The sequence below is a fragment of the Tursiops truncatus genome, chromosome 16, assembly GCF_011762595.2.
Source record: "Tursiops truncatus isolate mTurTru1 chromosome 16, mTurTru1.mat.Y, whole genome shotgun sequence".
In the NCBI taxonomy this organism is placed as follows: domain Eukaryota; kingdom Metazoa; phylum Chordata; class Mammalia; order Artiodactyla; family Delphinidae; genus Tursiops; species Tursiops truncatus.
This window is the reverse complement of record NC_047049.1, coordinates 7,950,588-7,964,057: the sequence shown is the minus strand read 5'-3', so window position 1 is coordinate 7,964,057 and position 13,470 is coordinate 7,950,588. Positions and strand designations below refer to the sequence as shown.

The window sequence follows — 13,470 nt, the reverse complement described above, 5'->3', positions numbered from 1 at the left end:
ACGCCACTCTCTCACTTTGTCACAGCTTACCCTTCCCCCCCCCCATATCCTCAAGTCCGTTCTCTAGTAGGTCTGCATCTTTATTCCCATCTTGCCCCTAGTTTCTTCATGACCATTTTTTTTTAGATTCCATATCTATGTGTTAGCGTACAGTATTTGTTTTTCTCTTTCTGCCTTACTTCACTCTGTATGACAGTCTCTAGGTCCATACACCTCACTACAAATAACTCAGCTTTGTTCCTTTTTATGGCTGAGTAATATTCCATTGTATATATGTGCCACATCTTCTTTATCCATTCATCTGTTGATGGACACTTCAGTTGCTTGCATGTCCTGGCTATTGTAAATAGAGCTGCAATGAACATTGTGGTACATGACTCTTTTTGAATTATGGTTTTCTCAGGGTACATGCCCAGTAGTGGGATTGCTGGGTCGTATGGTAGTTCTATTTGTAGTTATTTAAGGACCCTCCATACTGTTCTCCATAGTGGTTGTATCAATTTACTTTCCCACCAACAGTGCAAGAGGGTTCCCTTTTCTCCACACCCTCTCCAGCATTTGTTGTTTGTAGATTTTTTGATGATGGCCATTCTGACCAGTGTGAGATAATATCTCATTGTAGTTTTGATTTGCATTTCTCTAATGATGTTGAGCATTCCTTCATGTGTCTGTTGGCAAGCTGTATATCTTCTTTAGAGAAATGTCTATTTAGGCCTTCCGTCCGTTTTTGGATTGGATTGTTTGTTTTTTTTAATGTTGAGCTGCATGAGCTGCTTGTAAATTTTGGAGATTAATCCTTTGTCAGTTGCTTCATTTGCAAATATTTTCTCCCATTCTGAGGGTTGTCTTTTCGTCTTGTTTATGGTTTCCTTTGCTGTGCAAAAGCTTTTAAGTTTCAATAGATCCCATGTGTTTATTTTTGGTTTTATTTCCATTTCTCTAGGAGGTGGGTCAAAAAGGATCTTGCTATGATTTCTGTCATAGAGTGTTCTGCCTATGTTTTCCTCTAAGAGTTTGATGGTGTCTGTCCTTACATTTAGGTCTTTAATCCATTTGGAGTTTAATTTTTGTGTATGGTGTTAGGGAGTGTTCTAATTTCATTCTTTTACATGTAGCTCTCCAGTTTTCCCAGAACCACTTATTGAAGAGGCTGTGTTTTCTCCACTGTATATTCTCGCCTCCTTTATCAAAGATAAGGTGACCATATGTGCATGGGTTTATCTCTGGCTTTCTATCCTGTTCCATTGGTCTATATTTCTGTTTCTGTGTCAGTACCATACTGTCTTGATTACTGTAGCTTTGTAGTATAGTCTGAAGTCTGGGAGCCTGATTCCTCCAGCTCTGTTTTTCTTTCTCAAGATTGCTTTGGCTATTCGAGGTCTTTTGTGTTTCCATACAAATTGTGAAATTTTTTGTTCTAGTTCTGTGAAAACTAGAACAGTGGTAGTTTGATAGGGATTGCACTGAATCTGTAGATTGCTTTGGGTAGTATAGTCATTTTCACAATGTTGATTCTTCCAATCCAAGAATGGTATATCCCTCCATCTATTTGTATCATCTTTAATTTCTTTCATCAGTGTCTTATAATTTTCTGCATACAGGTCTTTTGTCTCCTTAGGTAGGTTTATTCCTAGATATTTTATTCTCTTTGTTGCAATGGTAAATGGGAGTGTTTTCTTAATTTCACTTTCAGATTTTTCATCATTAGTGTACAGGCATGCAAGAGATTTCTGTGCATTAATTTTGTATCCTGCTATTTTACCAAATTCATTGATTAGCTCTAGTAGTTTTCTGGTAGCATCTTTAGGATTCTCTATGTATAGTATCATGTCATCTGCAAACAGTGACAGCTTTACTTCTTCTTTTCCAATTTGGATTCCTTTTATTTCTTTTTCTTCTCTGATTGCTGTTGTTAAAACTTCCCAAACTATGTTGAATAATAGTGGTGAGAGTGGACAACCTTGTCTTCTTCCTGATCTTAGAGGAAATGGTTTCAGTTTTTCACCATTGAGGACAATGTTGGCTGTGGGTTTGTCATATATGGCCTTTATTGTGTTGAGGAAAGTTCCCTCTATGCCTACTTTCTGGAGGGTTTTTATCATTAATGGGTGTTGAATTTTGTCGAAAGCTTTCTCTGCATCTATTGAGATGATCATATGGTTTTTCTCCTTCAATGTGTTAATATGGTTTATCACGTTGATTTATTTGCGTATATTGAAGGATCCTTGCATTCCTGGGATAAACCCCACTTGATCATAGATGTATGATCCTTTTAATGTGCTGTTGGATTCTGTTTACTAGTATTTTGTTGATGATTTTTGCATCTATGTTCATCAGTGACATTGGTCTGTAGTTTTCTGTCTTTGTGACATCTTTGTCTGGTTTTGGTATCAGAGTGATGGTGGCCTCACAGAATGAGTTTGGGAGTGTTCCTCGCTCCGCTATATTTTGGAAGAGTTTGAGAAAGATAGGTGTTAGCTCTTCTCTAAATATTTGATAGAATTCACCTGTGAAGCCATCCAGTGCTTTTAATTTTAAGTTAAATCAGGGACTGAGATTGGGTTGAAAGCTTAAAACAAAAACCTAAATAAAACAGAGCAAGAACAATTACCAAACTTCCCTCCACCCAACACCACAGTCTCATTAAAGAACGCAAGTCAAAACACAACAAGAGAGGAACCGCATACTCTCAGTGTGGAGGGTATTACTTTAAGCTGAATCAACTTAGCTTTGTGAAAAACTCATTATATTTTCTTTATTTTTTACATTTTGCCTTAGACCAGGGAACACTTGCTTCTTTCTTCATTTTTTCCACATAGTCCGATGTTTGGAAATCAATTTTTTAAAGCACGTAATGGGAAAAAAAATTAAAAAGCCATTATGTTAACAGAGTCATGCCAATGCCCAGATTCCTAAGGCAGCGGTGGGAGCACATAGAAAGAATGGAGAAGGACTAGATTTGAAAGCTCTGCTCTTGGACTTGGCTTGTTTCAATTCTGTTTGAATATTCAGCCTCTGTGGGCTCAAAACAACCCCTGATACAGGCAGGTACCTCTCTTGCACCTTCTTTAAATCCAAGCTCATCTCTCCCGGGTAGAGACTAGACGGAAAGCTCTTCTTGTCCTCTGCCTGCAATGTCCTCTCTTCGCACCTTCCCAAAGGTGCTTTGGAGTCCAGCCCGGGTCCTCCCCCCAGGGAGCCCTGGGACCTCCCTCTCCACTTAGCCAGCCCCTCTTCCTTCTCAACTACCTCCATCCCGTCTCACATCCCTCACAAGGGTGTCCACTGGTCGAGAGCTAGTGACGACGTCACTCACCTTCCTCTAGGAGAAGGAGGGGAGGGGCGTACTCAGGCTTAGGCTGCCTTCTCCTCCCCAGGTGGACATGGGCAGGGCTTAGACTGGGGACCAGACTGAGATGCCCTGGCTGTCCCGCCTACCCTACTTGGAGGTGGTTCTCTCACTTTAATCCACATTCCTCTCTGGTGTGTTTCTGCAAAGTCTCTGGTCACACTCCAGCACTGCCATTACTGCTGATGCCATGTCTATAAACATGATGGTCCTGGGGCTATATTAAGATTTTATGAGTCTCTTTGTAAAAACAGATGAAGAGATTCAGTGTGAAATTCTTCTCCTTTTTAAAGTTTCCCCTTCCCCTCAGCTCCCATCAGGCACACCAACCCTGGCCCCAGTTGGCTTCTGCTCTGTGATTTGCAAATTAAAGTAAATGCTGCTTTTTCTGGAAAGAGATGGGGTGGGCTTCCCTCCCTTCTCATCCAGTGTTACTACAAGATTGGGTTCCCGGTCCCATTTTTCTTGGCACACAGGCATCAGAGAGGCTTTCTAAATGGTGTGCTTTTCCCTCCCCAAAGCAAGCACGGCCCAACAGCCAAGCTGCACTGTGAGAATGTGCTAGGATGACCAGCTGGCCTTGCTTGCCAGCGACACCCCAGGTTTCAGCACTGAAAGTCTCGTCCGGTAAACTCTGGGTCCCAGGGAAACCTGGGAAGCTTTGTTGTCCTAGAATAAAGGCTTGTTGCTGAATCATCAAATGTTAGAGCCTCTGAGCTCCAAGGATTTCCAAATGATAGAGAGCTACAGAATCCTTCTTCCAAATGAAAACTTACAGGAAGAACACTAAGCAAACAGGCTGGAGCGCCTCCAGTGGACAGAGGGCAGGAGCCTGCAGACCATCTCACCTCCACTCTGTGGTCCTGGAAGAATAAGGCATCAGCTGGGACACTAGGACTCCTCTGACATCATCCAACCCCTACCGGGCCCCCAAGAAGCCCAGCGGCCCCAACTCACCCCAAACTGGATGAGAAACCGCAGCCCCCAGAGGGAAACGCTTCCCCGTGGTTGGAGACCGTGGGGCTCAGACGAAGGACTCCTCTTCCTTAAAAAGAGGCACCGAGATGCACCAGCCCACACCCTTTGCCAGTGCCCTCTCCGACCTCCCACGCATCTGCTTTCTAAATTTGGAACAATCCATGCGCTCCAAACCCAGTCTCCGAGACACCACCACCTAAAACCCTCACACAGACATACCCCCGGGGCCGTGGCTATTTAAGGGGGGCCGGCCACCCCGCTGCTCAGGGACTCTGACCGGCCATGGCTTGGTTTGAACAGATGGAAGAACAGGCGGTGCAGGGGGTGTGGTCTGCGTGTCTACGCTGGGCTGTCCGCACTCTGCGTCTCCAAGGTTAATATCCACCTTCTTCCAAAGGCCGTGGGTATCTACAAGCTTCTGCTCCCACCTGATACCCACATCTTCATGTTCTCCCCACACGAAGCCTCAGCACGGTGCTGGGTCTGTTCTCTCTGCACTTCAGAAGCGGCTCCTAGCTTTACCCTGAACCTGGAAACCTCCACCCTCAGTCCACTCCCTGGCCAGCCCTGCAGAGCCTCCATAACAAAACATGGCCTGATTCTCGGATTTCGGGAGGACTGGCCAGCCTGCGCATCTCCCAGCCTTCACTGCGCTGGCACTCAGCCACAGACCCTCCTGCCCTGGAGGGGCCCTGGGCTGGGGAGCACCCCTCGGGCTGAACCTGCAGCTACTTCAGGGCAAGAGCAGGCTTTCTTGGAAACATGCATCCAGGGTTGACAACCTCCTCAAGGGCTCTGAGCAGGGGCGCCCCCTCTCCATCTCCCCTGGGAGTCCTGCTGTCCCCACAGGGCTGGCCGAGGCTGCTGTCTCCCTGAGAAAGGTGCTTAGTGGTAAAAGATAAACGAAGCACATTAGAATTTTCAAGAGTTTATTTGAGCATACATTGATTAAAATCAAAGGGGTTAGGAGCACTCCACGGACAGGAGCAAGGGAGGTTTTCATAGAGAAGATGTGGAAACAAAGCAAGGAAGTAATGAGACTGGCTACAGCCTGCCTCACTGGCGAAAAGCTAGTCGGCTGTTTGGGGTCGGTTGTTCTACGTCTCATCTTCTCCTATTCGAGTGCATTGTCCCCGGCTTAGGTTTCGGCCAGCTTACCTGGGCTACCGGTCTAACGGCCTCCTTGTTTAATTACTTTTACATCAGTGACATGAACCTTTAATTCCTCACGCTAACCCTCAAATGGTCAGGACCTGTGAGTGGATGTCATGATAAAAGAACTGTGAAGAAATCTCAGAGATTTCTTTTTATCATGACAACACCGTGAAACAAGTTGCAGTATGAGCCCCTCTTCCGTTTGTAGGTGGAGAAACGGGGGTCCTGATCTGCCCGAGCACCCCGCCCCGCCCACCTCCCCGCGCATGCGTGAGTGCCACGTGCCTGACCTGTGCTCACGGGCACCGGCCACCAGCGCCGGTTCCACTTTGTAGTCTGAGGTGAGCCTCTGCGACCGGCAGAGCCCTCGCGTCACCCCTCCCCCAGCCCATGTCACCCATGACCCCAGGGTGTCCCTACGATGAATGACTCAAGCAGGGAAGGTAGGAATCTGTTTCTCCCCCCTTGTCCCACAGCCACTCCAAACAGTGGCTTCTCTCCACCCCAGGCTTCCTTTTCAAGAGGGTCGGAGCTCCTGCCGCGGCTCCCGGATTAACCAGAGGCTTCCTGCGGGCCTGCGTCCGTCTGGCGCTTTGCCACTTGCACGGAAATCGGTACCAGAGACGGGGGCCGAGTCAGCAACGGAATCGAAGGAAGCCCCTGGGACCGCAGATGGGTCTCTGGAGGCCCCGGTGAAGCCCCCAGCCCCACAAGGGGCTGGGAATCCGGCCAAGTCCCTCCCCCCACCCAAGGCCTGTTTCCTCCCTGTTAGATGGAAAGCCAGACCAAATCACGTCCACCTCTCTGCGTCTAGCCTTCTCGTTGTAATTAATATTTCAACTGATCACATGAGTCAGAGGAACCTAAACAGAATGAAGATGATGAAGCCAGAAAGGTTTGGTATTGGAACTCACCCAGTGCACACACCATGGGATCATTCCCCCATAAAAAACCGATCGAGACGTGGTCCGACTCAGCAGAGGCCAGCCCGTATTGTTTAAGCAGAGAGGGAACGGGAGCTGCTTCCAGTGAACTTTGTTGGAAAGAATGGCCTGCCCAGGATGGGGTGGGGTGGGTCGGGTCTCAGGGGTAAACACCGGCTGGGGGACTAAAGGGGCCTCGTGCAGGGTCCAGTTTGGGTCCATTGACCCAAACGGAGGACGCTGCTGCCCGGGCATCATGGCATCCTCCGCCTCCTCCAGGCCCCGCCCACCTCTGGACACGGCTGAGCCCCGGAGGAGCAGCCCCTGCCAGTGCCCAGGCCATCAGGGCGGGCAGTGGGGAGGCTTCCCGTCTCCCGGTAGCTCTCAGTAGCTTTGCATATCTCTGGGGACTTCTGGAAAGATCCAGACCTATATACAATTTCAGGGTCTCCTTACTTTGCCAGCATCTGAGACTGAAATTCAACCTCTAAGCATTTAAAAGAAACAAGAGGAAAACTCAATCCCCTTTCCTTCCATAGCACGCTGGGACAGAGCTTTGCGGTTTCAAATCTCCTCAAAGAAAATACAGCAACTGCGGTGGATGGAGAAGCCCAGAGAGCCAGGAGGGGGGCAAGTGTTGCCGCCTCTGCCTGCGGGCTGGCAAAGCCCAGGCACAAGCGGGTTTCTGGTTGTGGAGTGGGTCAACCCTGGCTCAAAGCGTCAAGTGGAAAAACAGAACGTTCCACAGTTTGAGAAGACTTTGTATCTATTGTGAATGAAAAATGTCGCCTGCAATATCAGTAAACAAGGGCTGTTGCAACCATGAAGCCACTGCCGCTGCCCCCAGCGGTGAGCCCTCAGGGGACTCAGGATGGGAAGGAACAGAATACTGGCCCTAGACAGCTAAGGTGCACATCAAGGAAATGATTTCAGTGAGCCCAGACGCTTGCATCTTCCCATACACAGAAAAGTGTTAAATTCATTAACTTGAGTTATCTGGTTTTCTTTTAATTAACAATAATCTTTTGATGTTTCGACTACCCGGTATTTGTTGCAAAATCCCCTATATATCCTGGCTCTTCCCTTACCTCTTGGGAGCAGTCGCTCTGAGCGGTGTGAGAAGCTGCGTCCTGGGCTTAAGTCCTCAGTTTGGGCTGCCAAATAAAACATAGTTCTCAACTTTTAGGTTGTGCTTTTTTTTTCAGTCGACACTATCCATCCATCTCTCACAGATTACATAACAGGTACTCTTCTAAGCATTTCTCAAATGTTAACTGATTTAGTTCCATTTTACAGATGAGAAAATCAAGGTGTGGGGAGCTGAGGTCCCTTTGCTACTGGTGGAGCCAGGAGTTGAGCGCAGGCAGGTCTAGAGTGAGGGCTCTGCCCTCTGTGCCAGGCTGTCTAGGCAGCTGGGGCCTGGAGCCGAGGTGGGCAGGGCTCGCTCAGGGCTGCCACGTGGGCTCAGCGCCTGGAGCTGGCTAAGAGACACAGACACAGCGGCGACCAAGTGATTTGGCCTAGAAGGACAGCAGGAGGGAGGGAAGGAGGGAACAAGCCCTCTCACAAGACTCCAGTCCAGTACCCCAGGCCCCAAGAGCCAGGCCAGCCAGGACCAGGTGGTGGTATTGGACAGGCACTGTAGGAAGGGAGGGGGACCTGGCTGAGAACTGCCAGAGAAGATCTTCTCTTTGACGGGGAGCAAGTCTTTGGAGAGAGATTCCAGCATCCTTGGACTCTGCCTGGGAAGCAGCTGCCTCTCATTCCCAGCAACTCCAGCACATTCCCAGGTTCAGCCTGCCCTCTGCTGGGCCTGTTGGGGGACGAGAAGACAGAGCATCCTCGGGTGGCTTCTCAGAGGCCCAGGCTCGTAAACTGAGGGGTAATTCAGAGAACTGCAGTACAGTACTGCTTACACGTTTATCACCATTCTAACTACTTATTTGGACTGAGAACTTTTAGTTTATTCCGCTTGTCAGTGAAACCGTTGCTTGAATTGTATAAAATGTGTGAGTGGCACATTTCTGTCACAGCTGGGGTCAGGGAGGGGAGTGTTGAGGGGCAGGGGTTAGAGCATTGGGCTCCAGGTCACCTCCCCACCCCCAGCATGTCAGGGCCATTCAGATTTACATGGAAACAAGGGTATTGCTCTGCTTTCAAAGTTAGAGCCACTTGACCCCCTGCTGGCAGATCCTTAATAAGGGACCTTGTGATGGAAGACGTGGTCCAGGATCCAGGGCCATTGACAACCAAGACCTAAGAGCCCAAAACACTTGACTTGGGGCTTAGCTGAACCCTGGGGAGTTAGGAACAAGGGTGACAGTGTGTTAAGGCAACAGCATGTTGCTAGTTGTGGGAGATTTTCCGCCCTGGTCATGTCACTGTTTAAGTCTGGCTCCATCTTTTCCAAGCTCTATAAACCCACTCTGATCCCACAGGATGGTTACAGAGGATCAGAAGTCCAGCTGACTTGCCTCTTTTCATGCCCCAAACTTAATCACCAATGAAATCTCAGCTTCCAGACAGACTGGCTTCCAATCAGCTGCTAATATTTGAGTAACTGTGGAAGAAAGTCTAACTTGGCATTCCCTCAGCCAGGACCCTGGGTATTCGTTTTCTAAACCTAGACTTAATTTGACAGTCAAGTCCCTGTTTACCTAAAAGCAGCGAACAGAATCCCATCACCTCCAGGAGGGACCCTGTGTCTCAGCTCTAGAGATGCTTTCTCTTTCCATGGTCCCTGTCTCCTCCTGGCTCACGTCACACCTTTGCTTAAACTCACCCATCATGTATTCCAGTGACCAGAAAAAAAATTCCAGTTCCTTTTGTGACCAACCAGGCCTCATGTTCATCCAACGTTCAGCAATATCTTCTGAGCCCCAGCCATGCGCCGGGTGCTGGCCTGGGAGCTTGCAATAGGAAATGTCAGGGAGCGACAGTCCAAACTCCCCCCTCCGTGGAGCTATTTAGTGGGAGATGGGAAAACAGTAAGCCAACTTCATGAGTAAATGATGAGCATACAGAAGACGAGAAGTGCTGGGACATAAAGAAGCAGAGGGAAGCAGCACTATTTACAATAGCCAGGACATGGAAGCAACCTAAATGTCCATCAACAGGTGAATGGATAAAGAAGATGTGGTACATATATACAATGGAATACTACTCAGCCATAAAAGGGATGAAATTGTGCCATTTGCAGAGAAGTGGCTGGACCTAGAGACTGTCGTACATAGTAAAGTCAGAAAGAGAAAAACAAATATTGTATAACATCGCTCATGTGTGGAATCTAGAAAAATGGTACAGGTGAACTTATTCGCAAAGCAGAAATAGAGACACAGATGTAGAGAACAAACTTATGGATACCAAGGGGGGAAGGGGGGATGGGATGAACTGGGAGATTGGGATTGACATATATACACTACTATATATAAAATAGATAACTAATGAGAACCTACTGTATAGTACAGGGAACTCTGCTCTGTGGTGACCTAAATGGGAAGGAAATCCAAAAAAGAGGGGATATATGTATACGTATAGCTGATTCACTTTGCTGTACAGCAGAAACCAACACAATATTGTAAAGCAACTATACTCCAATAAAAAGTATTAAAAATTCAAAAAAAATTTTAAATAATACAATTTAAAAATTCAAAAAAAAAAAAAGCAGAGGGAGAGGGATCCAGAATGCCAGGGGATGGCCAACAGGTGGCCTTGCTGCCAGGTGACGGGGCACATTAGCAGTGCAGAGACCCCGAGATGTGGACAGCCCTGGGGACTGAGGACCAGCCAGAGCGCCCGGGGGCCTGGGTGAGGGCGTGAGGGGACATGGCAGGAGCCAAGGTCGCAGAGGATGACAGCAGGCCACGCAGGGCCCCGGGGACCACAGGAAGGACTCAGCAATCATCCAGGCGAGGGGGTGTCTTGTCAGGGTCCCAGCAAAGTGACAGCCCCCAGCTCACCTCTGCCAGGCTCCCTCTGGCTGCTGATTGTAAAGGCACAGGGGTGGGTGCTGAGGGCAGGGAGACCACTGCCCAGCTACTGGGGAGCAGCGTGGACGTGATGAGAGGGGGTCAGAGTCTGGGCTTAGTTGAGGGATGTGCCCACGGGATCCCCGGCCAGAGGGGTGTGGCATGGGAGAGAGCCGAGGACGGTTCCCTGCTGGGGGCCTGGGCCACGGGAAGGACAGAGGGGCTGGCCCCTGAGGCAGGGAAGGTGGTAGGCTGGCAGGTTTTCGGAGCGGGTGATGGGGAAGGTCAGGAGGCTGAGGTGCCCACTGGACCCCTGCGGAGGAGGCGGCCGCTCTGGAGAGAAGTCCGCGCCCCACCTGACACGTGGCCTGAAGGTTAAGTGTCAGCCCAGGCGGCGTCCACTCCTCTCCCTCCCCTCACCCTGAGCCTGGCCACCCACATGTCCTTTATCACTGCAAACGTCCAAGCTCACTTCCCGCCCTGGCCTCCCGTCCAGGCAGCCCCCCATCCACCCGTGCTCTCCCGAGGCGCCCCGTCTCCCAGCTGCCGTAGCACCCGGTAGCCCTTGACGTGACCTTGAGTGCTTACACGGTGGTGCCCAGCACCCGCCCCCAGGACAGCATCGGCTCCCAGAAGACAGACACTGGTCTCGCTACGTTCCCGCCGCCCGTGGACACTCAGTGGCTGAACACGGCCCACCGCCCCCCGCAGGCCTCTCTTTGCCCTCTTCCCCTACAGCCACCTGCTGCTCGTCTGCCAGAGCATCCCGGAGGTGACCTGGGCTCCCGCGGTGAGGCCCAGGGACCCAGGTGGTCACCGCTGCTTTGGGGGATCCTAATGAAAAGGGACCTCCTTCCCGCACGCTGCAGGACCCTGCCCGGCGGCCTTGGGGTAGAAGACCTCGCCATACACACTCACACGCACATTCACACTCACACACACACACACTCACAGGATTTAACTCTTTTTTCCTCCTCCCCCTCCCTTTCTCAGCCCTGGCCCGAGGGTTTGCTGGGGGGAAGGGACTGGAGAGGCCTGAAAACCCAGCTCTACCCGTGTGCATTTTTTAAACGTAATGCAGTATGTTAAGTATCAATTATGAACTTGATGTGTGATGGGGAGTGACGTTGACACTACTTTAAACAGTGGAACCACTGAACAGGGACACAGCAGAGGATATAAGCTTGGCCTTTGGGAAGTGTGTCCTGTCCAGATCCCCGAGCCAATCCCACAAATCTCTCAAATTGTCAGGAAGACATTGAAAATGAAAACAAACACAATAGGAACAGTGCAAACGTATATAAATATATTTTGGGAGTGAGGGGTGGTAAGGATGTTCTGAATTTCAGCATCCCATTGTCACTGCAAACCCCTGACGAGGGAATACCACAGTGCTCAGGGCTCCGGGCTCAGGGCAGGAAGCTTGGCCGCCAGCTCGCTCCTCGCAGACCACTTCCCAGGCCCCTGAGGTCTGTTCTCTGCGGAGAGGGGGCCAGCTCGGCGCACGGGGTGCTGCTTCATCTTTTCTCCTGGCAAGGACGGTCAAACTGTTTGGGTGCTATTTTTAAATATTTAAATAAATGTCCTCTATTTCCCAGCCTAGGAAGCAGCCTCGGGGCAGAAGGGGAGGGGGTCTTCTGTGCCACCGTCCCCCCAGGCCTCCCCGCCTTGCCTCACACTGGAGACACAGTGGTGAGGACAGGGGCCTGAAGATGCTGGGCACCGAGGGATGTGCATGTACCACCATGAGCTGCAACCAGGGAGGTGCCTGCCTTGTCTGAGAACCCCGCCCTTTGCCCTGCTGGTCTGTGTTTATGGAAAGCTTTCCATCAAGTCCTTGTCCCTCCACATACACTCAGGCCACACAGATTTCCTTCCAGGTGTCGGACGGGAAGTGGCAGCAACGAGAAGAGGGACTCTGTCCCCGTGCTCTTCAGGGACCAGGCTTGTCCCCCAAACGCTGCAGGTGCCCCCAGCCATGGGGGCTGCTGGGAGGCCTTGCCCCTCGAGCCCCAGCCCACAGCCAGCCAGGTGAGCAGGACCCAGCAGAGGGACAGAACAGGAGTCCATGGCTCTCCACTGTCCTGCAATTCCAGCCACCAGGCCAACCGGGTGACCGGACCAAGGGGGTTTCCAGAATGCAGGACTTTCAGTGCTGAATTCAAGAAAGTCCTGGGAAACCGGGACACGTAGGTCACCCTAGGGCCGACCTAGCCTCCAGCCACCCCAAATGTAACTCTCGAGATTTTGTTTCTCTTGGTCTCTCTTTGTGTGACTCTTTCTGGATCCCGGCGAACTCTACTGGGGCAAGAATATGCCTTTGATGCTTATAAGCCCAGAGCCACTTATAAATTCCTAATTTGGGGCCAGCGGTTGCTCCAATTTAGCTCCTGGCACCAGGCCCGTTCAGCTCCTTGAAGTTCAAGGTTACTGCAGACAGAAGGACGAAGGAGGCCCTGTGCCTTCTGCCTGGGTTTTTGGCAAGCTCTCAGCGCTTCTCCTGAGTGCACCAGGCCTGGTCATCTTCCACGAGGACGGTCGCTGCCTTTGTTTCCAGCCCCTTGCCTGATGCTCTCGGTGAAGTTGACATGCTCGGTTCAGGAGCACACGTTCCCCGTTCAAGTTCAAGTTCAAGTTCAAGTTCAGCTGTTGAACATCCCTCTCTCTGCTCCTCCTAGGAGGTCTGGAAGGGAAGTTCCTGTTGATGAAAGAACACGTTGTTGCGTAAATTTCTGAATTTTTTGTTTATTCCCAGCCAAAGGCTCTTGAAGTTAAAAGCCAGGATTTTGCCACCTGCACACTTTCCTTTGTGACCTGCCCCCGGGGCAATGTGGGCCTCCTGACCAGCAGCCCAGTTCAAGGGTTTGGGGGTTAGAAGGAGCCCATCTGTTCATGTATCACAGGTCATCCTGCTGGCATGACACAGGAGGGCTCTGATCTATCTGCCCCCCTGGCTAACTGAATGATTTCTGTGTCTTCTCCTCCCTGAAACAGATGAAATGCAGTGATGTACCCATTCCTCACCTTTCCTGTACCTGACCCTTTGCCATGACACTTTCAAGGCCCCCCACTGTGGGCCTGGCATCCTGCCCCAGAG

General features: G+C 50.2%; 1 protein-coding gene across 1 annotated transcript in view; it reads right to left on the bottom strand.

Annotated features, from left to right (window-relative positions):
• Positions 1-11,657: 11,657 nt before the first annotated feature.
• The window catches only part of CHST15 (carbohydrate sulfotransferase 15), a 99,856-nt gene continuing 98,043 nt past the window's right edge, over positions 11,658-13,470 (bottom strand). Inside the window, exon 10 of the transcript XR_012326859.1 lies at positions 11,658-13,071. The gene's annotated coding sequence lies outside the window, so the exon portion shown is untranslated. The remainder of the gene's footprint in view (positions 13,072-13,470) is intronic.